The 15948-nt window shown below is 38.1% G+C and overlaps 1 protein-coding gene and 1 pseudogene across 1 annotated transcript in view; one reads left to right on the top strand and one right to left on the bottom strand.

Moving 5' to 3' along the window:
• Positions 1 to 15948, bottom strand: part of BABAM2 (BRISC and BRCA1 A complex member 2) — a 342513-nt gene that overhangs the window by 127274 nt on the left and 199291 nt on the right. The gene's annotated exons all lie outside the window — the stretch shown is intronic.
• Positions 12100 to 12218, top strand: LOC118605928 (annotated as a pseudogene).

Below are 15948 nucleotides of genomic sequence, written 5' to 3'. Positions count from 1 at the left end.
ATAACGTAAACACACTCGTACCTCAAAACAAAACAACGAAACACAGAAGAGGCAGGGTTTCACCTCCGGAGTTCCTCTGATTTCTCTACTCGCCTTTGATCACATCCCTGAACTTGATAGACTCTGAATAGCGTACAACACGTTAAGAGAGTTCTTTGTTCTAAAATTATACAGACAAAGAAATCAAGTAGCCATTGTTTCTAAGTTAGCTGAAGAAAATAAAAATGTTAAAATCTGAAGAGAATGAGGTCCCAATTTATAACCTTCTTTGACATGTCTCTTACAAAATCATTAAAACGTTCCGGATGCTACATGTACCCTAGGTCATCCAGCTCTGGTATCAATCACATACGGAATTGCGAGGGGACCCAAGCCACCACAGTCCAATTAAAATTGAGCATAGGACACTTAACATAAAAAACAATTAGAATACAATGAGATTTCCCCCCTTCTTCTACTGTTAGTATTAGTAAGAAAACCTAACTGCTAAAAATAAATAAATAAATAAAAAGTTCTTATTACAGGAAGACCTAAAGACAGGAAAGCTAGCATGGACTGCCTTGCCTCTCCACTCCGTTGGCAGAAGGCACCCCCACTCATTAAAGGAGTGAGCCTCTCTCTAGCAACCTTATAAATGCACCTGATGGTTGACCACCTCCAGCAGTGGAGAACTAAGCATTTCTGAAGGCAAAACAAATGAGGCAAAAAAGCTAATATATGGGAAAAGCTTTGAAAACTACCAAGTACTACAGAAGTATGAGAATCCTACCACGATCTTTGATCATTTAACAGATGTGACTGTTATACAGTCCTCAGCAAAGACATTCGTGGTTAGTAATAGTAGCAAAAGACTGAAAAACACAAAAACTAAAACAAAAACTCATGTGTCTATCAACAAGAATTTGGTTAAACAAATTATCTTATAGCCATCCAAATGATCCATCTGGCTTAATAAGGGTCAATCTCCACAGTACGCTTTTAAGTTAAGGAAAAACAGAAGGCCACAGCATACTGTGGTATGACACCACACAGTAACAGAAGGAGCGCGTTCATATACACTTATATATGTGGGAAGGACACACGCAGACTTGGGAATGGCCACCTCTGCGGAGAGGGACTGGAAGTCTAGGGCTCTGGCGCTGCGGGGTTATAGAAAGTGTATTTCGCCTTGTATATCCTTTTATATGATCCTCTTCACTTAAAATTTAAAAATTGTATGTGGTTTTATGAATATATTTTAAATTATTCTTTAAAAATGTTTTAAAATGTGAGAGAGAAATGAATTTCTTGCAAAGTTAAATGCTTTTCCTTTATAATTTCTACTCATGAACCTGTCTACTCTCTTAGAACCATAAAATACAAAACAACAATAATAAAAAGTCCTCTAATTTCCCTCTTACAGTCACATGATTCTGTTGTAGTTCACAAACATCTAAAAATAACTTTTAGCTATTTTAGGAAGGAATAAATCTTATATTTTAATTGTTCTATATATTTTTTCCTCCTCTTTAATTCCCACACCCAATTCCACCCCTGACCTACAGATGTTGCCTTCTCCACCTAAGAACTAGATCTCTGAAGGTGGGGTGTCGCCTCCCACATGCTTGTGGCGTGCACCTGGGGCCCAGTGCACCTGGGGCTTGGAGCACCCGGGGCCTGGCACACGCGGGGCCTGGAGCACCGGGGTATGGTCCGTGGCTCCACCTGGGGCGCGAACCCAGGACCATCTGCGTGTAAAGCAGACGTGCTAACCATTACTTTATGGAACCACCCTTTGTTCCATATTTTCATCATTAATAGCTAAGTTAATTACTTTAATGGCAATTGGTAGGTAGAGTTAATATTCCTAGCTTTTAAAACACACTAATTATGATTCTTTGGGTATCAGAGAAGTCAAAATATTGGCTCTATTCAATAACATTTTTGTGAATAGAAATTAATGCATGTTCCTTGTAGAAAACTTGAAAAATAGAGAAAAGCACAGAGGAAAATTAAAACAATTCATTATCCTACTAGTTCAGAGAAAACCACTATTAATTTTGATGTATAGCCTTCCTTTTTTACTTCCAATGTATGGAGGTATATATTTCTTACATAACTGGAATCAAGCTGCACATATTGTTTAAAAAGTCTGCTTCAATAAATTATCACCCCTACTTATCTTTTGTTTTATAACTTTTGTTCTTAAGATTAATATATATTACTTGTAAAATTTAAAAGATAAATTTTTAATTTTATTTTTGTTTCATTCTCTCTGATAAATATTAACTGAAAAATATTTTTTAATTATCTCAAATTAAATGTGAATCATAAATATAATAATAACTTTCAACAATGCATTGGATAAAAAAGGTAATAAGGATTTTGGCCCATAAGTATAAATTAAATTCAAATAATTAAAATTTTTATTTTTATTTTTTGAAAATTTGAATTATTTATACTTCTGAAGTTATTAAAGCTTAAAATTGAACCAAGACTTTGGAATGCCCTGTATTATAAATATATTTCCATACCATTAGTTATTTTTTAAAATGGTTAATGGTATTTTGTTATACTGATATGTCATAACACACTAATCTAATCCCTTATTACTGGATATTTAAATTGTTTTTTTGACGAGGTCATAAAGAACATAACGATAGGTTAATACATGCTTGTAAGTTACAAAGGCCCAGCCCAGGTTAGAATTATATTAATATATTAAAATCCTAGAAAAATAGGTATGTAATTTTAAAAAATGTTTAACAAATATTGTCCAGTTATCTTCCAGAATGGGTAACAAGCAACAGCATTATCAACATTGGACAAAGAGTAAAATTAAAATGTCTTTTAACATGTAAGTATTTTTCCCCCCTAAACCAAAGACACTTGTAATAATAATTAAAGTAATACATTTCAGGCTTATTTTGCTACCACAGCTTGAAATAAAATTCCACTATGTGGATCAGAAAGGGCTCTTAAAAATCAACCCACAATCCGTACCAGGATTTAAAAAGAAGTAGTTTTAGATAAATACATAATAAAATACAGTTAGCCAGATTTTCAATATAAAATAGCAAGATAATAAAAAATCCATATATTTGAGCTCAACTAAAATTTTCATCAGTTTTCTCAGAAACCCCCACCACACCATGAAGAATGCTAAAAGAGGTCATTTAGTGTCAAACCAATAAATGACTAAGCAATAAGACTGAACTCTTATCTACAGTGTTGCTGCATTTCCGAAGGTTTGGTTGAATTTACTGACTTGGGGAGCAGCAGTGAGAGTAACTACTCTGGACTGCGGAGGAAGTTAGTAGAGCTGTGCCCAGATGGGACACGAAGGGAAAGACACGAGGACACTAACGTCTTCCTGGCTCCCTTCTAGGTCTGACTTGAAACTGTTCAGCTTTTAGGCAGGTCCTTCAACTCCATTTAAGATACACGTTTCAGAGATTAGAAACTTGATCAGAACTAAGCCTCTCGGCATCTGAGAATCATAAATATAATGATAACTTTCAACAAGGCTTTGGATGAGAAAGGTAATAAGGATCTGGGCCCACAAACCATTTCATTTCCACATTCCTTTGCCTTTCAAAACCTCAAAGGTGGAGGAGAATTTGGAGTAAATGAAAGGAAAATATTCAGAGCCACCAGGAGTAATCATTGCTTATACGAAGGAGACTGGTAAGCTCCCATGATACCACACCGAGCTACACGTGGACTTTCAGAAGTAGCTTATAAGGTACCAAATGTACTCTGATTACGCCACACGAGTCTGTGAGTGACAGCTTTCAAAGGAAATCAGATTCTGGTGAAATTATTTAATTTGGTACAAGGGATACACTTTTATACTAGCCAAAGACAGAAAGGATATATTTTATCCCTCCTTCGCAGGTTGTTCTAGCCCTTCATCATCTGTGCTGGACTTCTTTAAAGATACCTTGTGAAGTCACATAGCCATGGCTGAGCGGTTAAGGCTTGAAAGATACCTTGTGAGTCTAGACCACAGGAACCCCGTTTCGGTCAAAGTGCATTACACTGGAGTCCTGAGTGCTTCTGTAACAAAAGCCCTTGGATGAGGTCCAAGAAAATCTTTCCAAGTATTAATGAAAACCCTCATTTATTCAGATAAATAGAGGAATTTGGCTCAGATATTTACTAGCTGGGTGGTCTTGGGAAAACTATTACTTCTCTAAGCCTCCGTTTCATCAGTAATGAGGAAGATATTAACGGTACCCATCTCATGGGGTAGAAATGCAGATGAAATAAGATAGTTCAGGAAAAACATCTAGCATCCAAACATTATCATCTCGATTTCATAGATACTATGGGTTAACTATTTTAGAATAGTTTAACTCAGTCTCAAAGCGTCATCTACAAAAAGGACTTTGCAAACTGCTTTAATAGATAAAAATGGACCTGTCATTAAATACATTGATTATCTATGAATAAATGTACTTCTGAAATCCTTAAGGACACTGAAAAATGTTTCTTTTTTTTTTTAAGCTACTTAAGCATTCTCTTTGAAACTCTTTCATCAGTGATTGACTTAATAGAACTTTACTTTCTGACAGCTCTTGAGGCTAGACATTCAAGATCAAGGTGTTGACAGGGTTGGTTTCTTCTGAGGCCTCTCTCCATGGCTTGTAGATGGCATTCATCCCTCTCTGTTTTGACATGGTCTTCCCTCTGTAGATGTGTGTGGCCCAATTTCTTTTTATAAAGACACTAGTCATATTGGATTAGGGTCCACTCTAATGACCTCATTTGAAATTAATTACTTCTTTAAAAACCCTATTTCTAAATTCAGACACATTCCAATATACGGAAGATTAGGACATCAGCACATGAATTTCGGGGAACACAATCAGCCCATAACACAGTATGTGTTTTCTTTGTTTAAGAGCCTTCGCTGTGCCCCTGTCTCTCACATTTTCTCTAAGACATACTCTAGATTTTCGAATGTGGCATGCAGAATGACCTTAATCACCTGGCTGCCCATCTTACTTTTCCGGCTTCCTCTCTTGTATCTCCTGTTTTTGCACCCTAGATACTGACCCCGCTGAACCAATTATCTTCCACACATACTCATTCAGACCTCCTTGTCTCTGAATATGCTGTCTCTCTGTCTAGAATACTTTCACATGTCAGGTACTCTGTGAAGTTATTTTTGATGCCCGAGGCAGAGTCAATTACACTCTTACCACTCCTCACAGAACCTCGAACAGCCCAATATTACAGCATGTATCGTCCTAAATTGCAACTAAATCTTTACATGCTCCCCCCTACCCACCGCCCCTGCCCTAACTGTACTGGGAATTCCATGTCTGATTTTGCTCATTACTTATTCCTCTGCACCTGGTACAGACCTGGTACATAGCAGGAACGAAGAAAATATTTCTTGAATCAAGGAAATGAATACATACATGAAAATATGAACAAAGCAATGAATGAGAAAGGGTTTAATTTCTCTTGGATGCCAAGTACAACGGTATGGTATTCACCAAGCTTAGTATGTGCTTAATAAATAACTAAAAACACTAACTGAACCAGGGGAGAAAACCTGAAACAGTAAAGGGGTCTAAAGTTATTTACTTTAAGAAAAGTTGTAGAAGCTGATCATCTTGGGGGCAAAAAGGAAATGGCTTTTAAAAAGCCTGTAAACTCCAGGGAAGGAGCGCCAAGAAACACGTGACAAGGCAATCTGAGCTCCACTCCGATCCAAGAACAAAGGGTTCCTGGTTTAAGCTATGGAAGGGCCTGTTCCAGAAAGCAGCTGGGCAGAATTTCCTCACACGAAGAGTTCTTAATGTATGGGAAAAAGAAAAGAGCAAAACAAAACAAGCAAAGGCAGCAAAAGGGAATAATTAGTACAAACAGTTTTTTTTTTTTTTTTTAATGCATTGGCCAAACCCCAAGAGGAAAAATGTTGTGGGATAAACATCTGTTCATTCGGAACATGACAGAGCCCCTGAAAGGCTCTGCGGCCTGTGTGTGTCCTTATGTGCCCGAGGGCTGTGTTTGTGCTTCCACTACTCAGACGGCCCAGAGAGGGGCCCAGAAAGAGGCCTGTTCCAGGCCGGGCAGGATGAACTCTGCTAACTCCAGGTGGGGTTCTGGGGGTAACTCTCACTCGGCTGTGTTTGACATGACGAAACAACACACAGAGGGGAAGAGCAAATGCCCACCGCACGAACATGCAGAACTGCCTTGCTCTACTTGTGTAGGGTTCCACCAACACTGTATTTTGACAGCTTGTACTGTAAAGTGACCAGCTGTGTCACATTTAGAGGGATCAGCATTTGCTTCTCAGCCCTATGATCATTGGTACCAAGAGAGTAAGTAGAGTAAGTTCAGAGAGTCTGCTTCCTTGTGCCAGATGTGTCCCTTGCGGTTACCGAGCCTAGGAGTTTGTTAGGATGATATCTCCATGGGAAGAGTCTTCTCCAGTCTCCAGTATCACCTGTTAGTTTCTGCCTCCCCAACTGAGTAGAGGTGAGTAGCTGTGGTCCAAGAAATGAAGCTAGATGGAACAATCTAGCAATTTTCAAAGAGCAATGCCCTGAGAGAAACACCCCCAAGAAGTGGATGGCCTTCATCCCCCTTCTCACCTTACCTTTGAGTCTTGGGCCACCTGGGCCCACTTCTGAGCCCTGTGACCCAGTTACATGAGCCCAGCCATCCTACACAAATTCCATCTTCAGAGTACATTGTGTCAAGATAGGGACAGACTTCGCTTTACTCTTCATCTTTCTTTCTGGCTGTGGTCGAAAGCGCTCTTGCTCTGCCATCGATTTACTTTTATTTTCTCTTTCTAAGGCCTAATGAGCTCAGATTTTGATTATTTTCATGACATTAATATCAAAATCTGACATTTTATTAAAAGCGAGGCGAAGATAACTGTCTTATGTTTCTTTCCCAGACCTCTGTTCTTAGCTTCCAGTGAGCTATACAAGGAGTTAAGTTAAAGTCGGGATAACTGTGATGTCCTGATCATCTAAGTCATGTGATTTTTTTTTTTTTTCAGGTGCACATTTTCTGGGACCTGCCTCAAGTGCAAAAAAAAAAAAAAAATTCTCTTTTTTTCCCCACCAAGACGTATAGTTCTCTACATGTCTCAATCCTCCAGGTATAGGCAGCTACTGACTTACCCTATATAACACAAGAGGCCACATGTAACAGAATTATTTTGAGAGTGGTCAGTTGGGGTTGTTGAAAAACTAATTACAAAACTTATCCTGATCCACCTCCTGAGTTGGCTGGAACAAGTGCCAGCACTCAGAGCTTCACATTCAAAAGGTCACAGAAAAGCGGAGAGCTGCAGGCTGGGAAGGCGCGTGGGGACAAGCAAGACCCGCACCAGGGGGAATGCCATAAGCTGGCCCCACACCACAGGTGCAGCGTCTTCTCTCTGGGGTCCCCCACTCTACTTGTCCACATAGTCACAATAAAAATGCTTATAAAGATATTTGGTACCAGTTTTTATTTTCTATAGAAATGTGATTACAAAACCAATTTATTCTTATGGATTGGTTACTCCACAGTTTAATTTTATCTGAAAGAAAAAAAGAAAAAAGCTGACATCTAGCAGTTAAACAAGTCTTTGTCACCAGAGGCCTGTGACACAAATCTCAATGATATTTTATGGGAACATGTATAGCTTTTCTTCATTCGTGGCTATAATTGTTGCTGGAGAGGCCCCAACATGTAAAGGTTGATGCTTCTGAACGTGCTGAAAGATGCTGGAACTAAACCATGCAATGACAGCTATCAAAATGTCACCCATGCAGTGTCATATTCAGTCAAGATGCTTAAAAATTCAAATGTTCAGCTAACACTGTTTTAGCTGTGGAAGGAAGAGGATTACCTGGCTGGTTGATGGGGAAAATGAAACGAGGCAGTGTGCACAACAGCACTCAGTGAGGAGCCTGGCACGGAGTGGGCCACCCCAGGAAGAGCTCCCAGTCACTCGGGGCTTCCTGAGTGCAGCAGTGCATGCCGGACGCCGCTCTCGGGGCTCTGTGTGCTCTGACTCCATTCATCCTCACAGCTGTCCTCACGCCCCGTTCACAGGAGACAAAAGTGACACATAGAGGTTAAGGAGCTTGTCCAGTATTATCCAGCCAGTAAGAACTGGAGCTGGGATTCAGACCCAGGTCTGTCTGATTCTGGAGTCTACACTTCAAACGTTACGCAAGTCCTCGTTTCTCACAAGAATGCTTCTGCAGAAACGTACTACACTGCAGGTGCACTTTATCTTTACTGCCCAGGTGTGAGTCATGCGCTCGGAGGCCAAATTTGATACTTTCTTCATCTTGGCCTAAATATTTACTGGAGGGACCATGAAAAGCAAAAGTACATTTCAAATTTCTAAATAATTTCTATTTAAATGACTGCAACTCCTACTCACTTGACCATAAATTCAAAAGACTTCATTTGAAATCACTGGTATTCATTTTAGGAATTAGTAATCGGTCTGAAGAAATGGCTGCAGTAGCTAAAATTTAAACTTATGCTAATTAAGGGTGCAAGAAACAGTATAATCTAGTGAATTATGTTTGGAATTGAAAGCAAACAAAAGGACGGGTGTATATTTGGTCCTAGATCTATCAGAGTCGATCTCTGGCTTTAAATCAAATAATTAAAGATCTCATCCCTCAGTTTACCCAATTGCAAAATGGAAATAGTACCCCATTCAACACATGAGTAGTTAAATTAGCTGCATCTCTTCCAGCGTGGCATTGAGTAACTGCTGTGCAAGATTCTTTGACCACAAAAGAAAAAAACTGGAGGGGACAAGTGCCAAAAAGGACACACCCACTTGCGTTGCCTTTTATGCTATGAATGCAGGGCTCAACACTGCTTAAGGGGTTTCAGGATAAGATCTGGGACAGGTCTGCCACAGAGCGCTGGCTAACCCTTGCTTGAAAAGTGGAAACCGAGTTTGGGTTCTAAGTAGTTCTAGAATCAAAGAAATCAGAGACACTTCAGGAGATTAGCCCAAACCAGAGACTCTTTAAAAATGGGGAAAATAAACTGGTATGTCCTTATCTAATCTATATCTAATTTCTGATTTCCACCTACTCCCAGCCCAGCTCTTATACCCAGCCTCATGCCCAAGCTCTGGAATCATTTGCACTAGAAACCTGCGCCAGCTCTCAGTGGGTCACTGGCTTCCTCCAGCACCAACCTAAACCACTGGAGCCACCCCGAGAACCCTAGGAGTCACAGAGCAGCACTGGGGTTCAGGCAACTTAAAATAAGAATGTGCCGACTAGTGTCCCTCCCCCAAAAGGGCAATGATTGGACATGTGCTCTTTGCCCCACAATGGCATTTTTCAAATGCTTTATAAGCCACTTAAAAAGAAAACTACCTACGCATAATTCCCTGAAGATGTCTGGCTGGTTTAAATAATTCCTCAGTTGAGTCTTTCCTCTGATGGGGATCTGTTAGAAAGCTGGCTCCTCACAATTAGAAAACTTGGGATCATCACGATTATAAACCGCCATTAATAAATTCAGAGAAAGGCACACCTAATAGTTTTAACTTTGCATTAGTGTTCGGAAATTTGACTAAATAACATTAAAAAATAAAATCATGAATAGTAGAAATCTTTCATGTGCCAGACGCTGAAAACTTGTAGACCACAAGTTTCTGTACTTTCCAAACTCTCCTATTCATCACTTTCTAACACCCACCAAATCACAGCCTTTGCTCATCTGCCCACACTCACTATTTCATTACGATGTCCCACAGACCTACTCTATTTTTTAAAAAAATTATTGTGTCCCTTTCGATGTTCACTTAATTCAGTTCTCTGGATAAACGTGTATGTAATATTTACATGTGCTGGATGCTAGCGCTTGTGCGAAAAAAAAAAAAAAACCGCCACTAAATATTTAGAAAGCAAGTACCTCCTGGGGGCTCAACTTTTTATTAAGAATAATGGAAGGGAATACAAAAGCCTGTTTATGTGACTGTGTGGGTGGCACTGTGTGTACGTGCACGAGCGTGGGCTCCTTTAAACTGTTGCCTCTGCGGCGCTACACTGTGGCTGAGTGAATGGGGAAAATGCCATCAACGCAATGTATGAAGAGAGCTGGTGAGGTGGCTGAGGGACTTGGAGGGACACTGACTATGGCCTAAACGCACAGCAAACTCTGTGCACAGGACCCAGCAGAAATAAAACATACTAAATACTGATAATTTTCTGACATTTTTTTGAGGATGTGAAACCTTTCTGAATCATTACCCTTTACCTAACTAAATTCTGGCACATGACTGAGCTACGGCCAGGATCCCTCATGATTAAACATCCAAATTGGTCTATTCACAGTGCCCGAAAATGCCAGGCACACATCTTGCCTCTGGGCCTAGTTCACATGTCCCTTCTGGCTAGAATGCCTGTTCTCTTCTTCACCGCCTGGAAAAATTTTATTCATCCTTCAATGCCCTTGCGTGCTTAAGCAGACAGAGCTCACAGCTCTATGGGCTGTGGCTGGGCTCCCCGGGTTCGGTGCGCATACCTCCGGTGTGGAATTCACCACGTGGCTCCGGCTGGTTACTTCTGTGCTGGTTGCTACCAGCAGACTGCATTCTTCTTGAGGGCTGGACATTTTCATGCTTATTCTACACTCCGAGACAGTGTTAGTGGAGTGCCCAGCATGTGAGAGGCACTCGAAAATGTTGGCTGAATGAATAAAGGACTACACGATTTTTTCTTTAAAAAACAAAACAAAACAAAAAAACCTCCTAAAATGCTCTGGCATAGATCAATTCCCACAGAATGTAGGAATTTTCAGATCGAATGTTTTCTCCCTCAGCTATTCAAGTGAAAAGAGAATCTTGATGATGACGCTAAAGCTCCAAAAAATGGTTTCCACACCAGTAAAATTTTCAGGCATCCACTAAAGCAGAATTGAGGCTGTCAAACAGCTTAAACCACTGGTGAGAACTTGAAACAAAGAAAGAACAAAGGCATTAATGAGAATAAACAAAAATTTCCTATTCTGCCAACTTTAAATATTTTCCATTTAAAAAACCTCCCATAATCCCTACATAAAAATTCAAATCGCAAATCATGCAATATTAAACAATGATGCAGGCACAAGCTGCATTAGGATCAAGGAGTAGGGTAGAAGTCTCAAGCTACATGATACTGCCTTTTTATAATGCTTAAAGAGTAAGAATCTGGCTTCCGAATAAAGGCGATATCAGAAAAGTCTAAGAAAAGGGGAATACAAATGTTAAGTGTGAATATTGCCAGTCCTCAAAGAGGAATATTCCTAGAAACTTACAGAAGTCGAACAGTGATAACACTGAGGTCCAGAATGGTGACGGGGAGCCCCTCACCAGAAACCATCTCTGCTACTGATAGTTTTATGGCCACTGTGAATCATAAAGTGGAAGCTGCCTTATTAAGAGAATGTCACACAAGCAGTCATTTCTGTTTTTTCCTTTGGATCTCTCTTTTCTCCCTATGTGAGCTTCTGATTTATAATTTATTTGTATAGTTTTACTGTCCTGCTGAGTTAAACCTAAAGCAAGTATTCTGTTGTTTTATTCTGAATTTTTGGATCATTAAGTCAGGGTGAATACTGTTCCAAACTCATTAGTTGCTTTGTCTTTTGTAAACTAAATAATATTATCCTTTATCCTTTTATAAAGAAATCTTGTGTTCTTCTGATCAAGTTGTAGAGAAAGTATGCTAACTTATTATATTTGTGATAGATATCTTTCCAGTTTGTTTGTTTTTTAATTGTTTTCATGATATTTCTGACACAGTAAGAAAGCTCAGCTTGAATAGCTGGGTAAATTACTCATGATTATATCTTTATGTCTGAGATTAGAAACCAGCCCTGTCTGATCCCACAGTTCGCCATACTTGAATAATTTGCCTAACAAAATTAATGAATTTTGGTACAAATTCTGTTGATAATGTGGAGCCATCAATGGAGATGTCAGTTAATATATTGTTTTATTTTTCTTTTTATAGCTCTTTTTGTTGCTATCAAAGCATATCTAACCATAACAGCCTACCTACTCTTAATCTGTTGTAAATTACTAGGTCAGTATAAAACAAAATAGCTGAGTGCATTTTTAAAATAGCTTACTTAGTCTACAGTCTTGCCACTCTGAACACACCTGATCTAGTCTGATCTTGGAAGCTAAGCAGGGACGGGCCTGCTTAGTACTTGGATGGGAGACCACCTAGGAAGATCAGGTGCTGTAGGCATAAAAAAATAAAATAAATATAAAATAAATAGGTTACTTAGTTACACAGACTCTCTTCTTCTGACTCCAGGGACTAAGGCTCTTTTTCTGGGGGTTGCCAGGAATCTCAACCTTTAGATAAGTGGGGTTTTTCTAAGGCAGTGGGAATATGACCTTCCCATAGCAGGCACCTGATAAATGTTTGTTGATGATGAAATACTTCTTTAGTTTTCTAAATTGCCCAGGAGAAACTTTTCCAGTCAAGATTAGAGAAATGGAAATTTTCCATACACATGGAAATGACTGGGATGTTATTCTTATGAAGAAAAACAAAGTCTTACAATTTTCTTTAATTTAAGGAACTGACTATTTTTATTCTCACAGAGGTCTAAATATTACAGATCAATATATTTGTTTTATAAAGAAATATACATAATTCACTTTAAAGAAAATTTGACTATGAAAAAGATTTCTATCAATTAAACTGAAGAGAGTGAATCATATTTCCCCATTAAGTTCCACTTAAAAGTTTATAATATAGAATCAAATTTGGTCTACTACTCAAAGATGTCCCTAGACAACTTAAAATTATTTACGGAAAAGAGCTATACATATTTTTTTCAATTAAAGTAATAAGAAAATGCATTCCAAATAAGCCACAAATTTTAAATTCCAAGTAAGTCTTAGAATTCAGGTCTGCTGCACTAAGCAGATCTGAAGTAAGATAAACCTTATGTATGTACTGCATGCTCCTTGGAACACACCCTCCAACCCTTCCCCTGTTAAGATAAATATTTCTTGCTAAAATCAATTATTTTGTAAGCTAACTTCTGATGGCTTATTTATAATCCTGGGGAAGACTGCCTAGTAACTATTCGTAACTTAATAGTCTTTAAATAGTCTTAAAAAAAGCTAGAATTCACAAATATTTAAAACTTGCTTACTCATACTAGTCCTTGCCAGTGGGTATAGAAATATATATAATATGTGGTTTTGAGAATCTTCTAATTAGTGGCAGAGATAGATAGGTAAAATGATGATGATGATGATGATGATGATGATGATAATTCAATAAGATAAGAACTATTATAGAGCATAAGCAACCATGTAGGAGTAAAGAGAGAATTCTTAACTCTGGTGCCAAGAAAGTTTTTCAAGAGGAGGTAATATTTGAGCTGTATCTTAAAGGAGGAGAAATTAACTAGGAAGAAAAGATTATAGGCAGAAAAAATAGGAAATAAGTTTTCTCATGCTCTTTCTTAACACTGTGTACATATACTGAGTAAAATAGATCTGTACTTGCATCAAGATAAATTTGCGAGCATCAGAAAAGCTAATAATAACTAGCATTATTTCATAAACAAATCTAATCAGATTGCTCTAATTTCTTCTCAGAAGGGATAAAAACAGTGAAGTGACCTAGAAAATATAGGTAAATATTTTTTCCTAACATAGAGGCACTTTGTGTTATGAATTAGCCATACATATAACAATTAGTTTCACACTTCCTCTGCCACCTAGTATCCAATAGGAAGCTGGATGGAACAGCAACTGAGCTGCCTATGTCTGACAGCCCCATCTGGTGGTTATTATGGGGAACTATGTGGTCAGTGTTCCTGCCCTTCTACTCTATTTTCCTTCCCCAGAGGGAAGAATGAATACACTATTTTTTCTCACCGTTTCTACCTTCATCCTACAGCTCAGTATCTCCAGCACCTGCCCCTTATTACGCAAAGATTGATTTTTAGCTTCCCAATAAATATTTATAGAACTGAGCTGTTTTGAATAAGAAATCACTAATACAGACATGGTTCCATAGTGCAGTGGTTAGCACATCTGCTTTACACACAGAATGTCCTGGGTTTGTGCCCCAGTGGAACCATTGTCTCTGGTCTATGGCCACGCCACCCTGAACAAGCCCAATGTCTGATCTCGGAAGCTAAGCAGGGTTGGGCCTGATTAGTACTTGGATGAGAGACCACCTAGGAAGACCAGGTTCTGTAGGCATAAATAATAAGAAAGAAAAGAAAGAAAGAAGGAAAGAGAAAGAAAGAAATCACTAATACAAGGCTTTTGTGTGGCCCTTTCCATTTTTCTTAAGCACTTTTACATTTATGGAGTAAGTGTAGCTCATTCATCTTAGTATGAAGATGAAGAACAATGTTGCATAAATCACCAGAATTCTCATCAGCTTGCATTAAAATACGATGTACTCTATGAGGAATGATCCTTCTATCAATCAATTATTTGATGAATAAATAAATTTCCTATCCTCTTCTCTTCAAATTATTAATCTGTTATCTTAGGAACTCTTCTTCATTTTATCTGTAAGGCGCAAGTCACCATAAATCACCCATAAGAGTAGTGCTAGTGAGGCATACACTTGCAGCTGAGCAAACGGAAGCTGAAGATTTTGATAATAAAGAATTATCTATTTCTACAGCTGTTGAAGTGCTTCAAAAAAACAAACTCAAATATTTCATAAGTCTCAAAGTACTTTTTCTGTTTTCTTTATCCTTTAAGTCCGCTTTTTCCAAAGTGTTGATCTTCAGGATTTTGAAAAATGTGTTCAGTTTTATTTTGCTGATATATTTAATTACATTACAACAGTATTAGTTCATAAAAGCAAAAGAGAAAAGAAAGATGATAGGAAGAATACAGAAAAAGCAAATGGGAGAAAATTTAATAGGTAGTAATAACAAGTAAATACCACAGGACCGAAAGTTGAGGTTAAAAAAAAAAAAAAAAAGAATATGAATGGGAAAAAATAGGCAGAAAAAAGGTGATCCTATATACAGAGTCTCTGAAAGACCTGAACTGTTTCTCAACTCTTATCTGTGTTTAAAATTTAATGCATACTCCAAAACTTGTTTGATAAAGAATATATAACAAATACACACGAATATAAGAACTCATAGAAACAAAGTAGAAAAGTCGTTGCTAGGAATTGAGGGGTCGGGGACATAGGGAGAGGCTGGTAAAGGGTACAAACTTATGCTTCAAGATGAATAGTTCTGAGGGTTTAATGTGCAACATAGTGACTACAGTCGATAACGCTGTGCTGCATAAGTGAAGTTTGCTAAGAGCAGAACTTCAGATCTTCTATACCCAAACTTTCTGGGCCATTCTGGGTGAGTGGTCTACTTCACCTTTTCTAGTCTCATGTATCTTGTCATGTAAACAAAGAGGCCTGATGATACGATCTTTAAGTTCCGTTCTAGAAGGTTCTTTTTTTTTTTTTTTAACATTTTCTGACTTTATAAATGATTAAAAAATAAAGAAGTCAAGGGAAAGGAAAGGCAAATGAAGAAACCAGAAGGAATATGGGATTTATAGCACAAAAATGCTAATAAGAAAAATTATGGTGTTTTCCAATTAAACACCTCTAGTTATTAAAGGCGTTAATTAAAGTAACCAAACATGGTTGTTTTCATTCAGGATAGATCCTGAAATTCCAAAATAACTACCGCTCTGTCATCACCACTTCCCCTCTCCCGCAAAATCACAAACGTTTCCTTTGAAATACTCCTGTTTCTCCAAGTTAAATGTGTCATTATCCAAGAGAAGTGTCTAAGCTAAACTTCTGTATTCAGCTTCAAGTTTTAAATCTATAAAATAAGAAACTTAACATTGACCTCTCTTTTCAGGGTGTTGCATACTACATTTAATAAGGCACTTTAAGGCTTTCAGTTTAAAGATACTTGAGAAACACGAAGTATCATTATGTTAATTACTATTATTATAAGGCTCCA

The sequence above is a fragment of the Rousettus aegyptiacus genome, unplaced genomic scaffold (assembly GCF_014176215.1).
Source record: "Rousettus aegyptiacus isolate mRouAeg1 unplaced genomic scaffold, mRouAeg1.p scaffold_m13_p_7, whole genome shotgun sequence".
Taxonomy (NCBI): Eukaryota; Metazoa; Chordata; class Mammalia; order Chiroptera; family Pteropodidae; genus Rousettus; species Rousettus aegyptiacus.
Note: the sequence above shows the minus strand (reverse complement) of the source record. Positions and strands in the feature narration are given on the sequence as shown.